This window comes from Arachis ipaensis, chromosome B08 (genome assembly GCF_000816755.2).
Source record: "Arachis ipaensis cultivar K30076 chromosome B08, Araip1.1, whole genome shotgun sequence".
Lineage (NCBI taxonomy): Eukaryota > Viridiplantae > Streptophyta > Magnoliopsida > Fabales > Fabaceae > Arachis > Arachis ipaensis.
In genome coordinates, this window is record NC_029792.2 from 96,430,514 (window position 1) to 96,432,251 (window position 1,738).

Genomic DNA, 1,738 nt, shown 5'->3' on the forward strand with positions numbered 1-1,738 from the left:
GTGCAAAAGAAAAATAAGTATAAAAAATAATTTTCAAAAATTAAAAACAAAATATAAGGTTAACTTTTTTATATAAATAAATTAAAAGTAATTTAGGTGTAGAATTTTTTTGTAATCAAGTTCAAAATAAAATTGGTTCAAAACCTAATAAAAAAAAACGTGCATACATCATTACTCTTTTTTTTCACACTTTTTACGGCACATAAATTTTTGTTGGAAAGTACAAAAATTTATTGATATACTACATAAAATTTTAAAGCATAACACACAATTTTATATATAGTACATACTTATCAATATAGCACATAAATTTTTACACATAGTACACATATTTTTGCACATATCACACAAATTTTTGTACATAGCACAAATTTTTACTACAAATGTATTTTATTAGTTTGGTTAGTCAATATTTTGCGTATATAATCTTCCAAATTTTTCTATACAACACATCAAAAATTCTATGCTATGCAATAAGATTTTTGTGTTGTACGTCAAAATTTATGTGTTGTACGTATTTCATTGGTTGGGTGTCAATATTTTGGGCATGTCGTCCTTAAAAATTTTTTGTGCTGTATACTAAAATTTATGTGATGTGTATCAAAATTTATGTGTTGTGTATCAAAATTTATGTACTTTAGTTTTCTGAAAATTTATAACAGAAGAAGAAGATAAAGACGACGAGGACAATGATAATGATAATAAAAGAGGATGAGGAGAATAAAAAAAGAAGAAGAAATTAAACAACAACAACAATATCAAGAAAAAGAAGAAAAAAAAAGACAGCGATGGTGACAACGATGATGACGACAGTAGTGGCGGCAGTGACAACGACAATGACGTTGAAGAAGGAAGAACGAACGTAAGAAGTAGAAGAAGCAACAACGATGATCATTAAAGGAGAGAGAAGTGGCATGCAAATAAGTTTTTATTTTTAAACAACTTGATTAAACTTGATTACTCAAAAGACTTGGACACCTATCATTTTTGATAAATTAAATATTTTATTTATCAATATATATAATTTATAAGGTATGATGGTTATCAGTGGCTAAGAGAAGGGGACTTGAATCTTGGCCTCCTATTAATTTAGCTTTCAACCTTGCGTTCTATAGAGATTCTGCGAATAGAAGACAGGAGAGATTTTGGTTTTGTCTCCTGATGCAGTAGGAGCCATAACAGTGTTACTTGCAAGAAGAGTTGTAACGAAATGAAGCTTTGTAGAGAAATTAGGAGATACTTTATTTTTGTCTCCTATAGTGCAGAACCAAAAATAGAAAAGAGAGTAGAGAATGACACGCAAATGTATCTTGTTTCAGCTACCCAGTGCAATGTAGCCTACATCCAGTCTCCATCACAACAATGATGAAATTGCACTATCTTTTCAACAGATTACAATCAACAATTCTCCCTAGGATCTACCCAGTCCTATATGGGACAAGTCCAAATTCTAACCCAAAATAAACTTGATTAGGACTCACCCTAGCTTTCAACTGCAAAATGCTAATCCAACTTTCAAGGGAATCCACTCAGAATCATGACACAAATAAAACAGAAATACTTACAAAGGATTTCTAAGATAACCTAGGCTTTTTCTCCAAGTTTAATACTCTACCTTTTTTCTCTCATTGGCTTTTTCTTACAAACCTCACCATTTGCCTTTTACCAATGAAACTCAGACAGACTAAACTGAAAAAAAGAAATACAACATGAAAACTATGAAGGAGAAGAATAAACA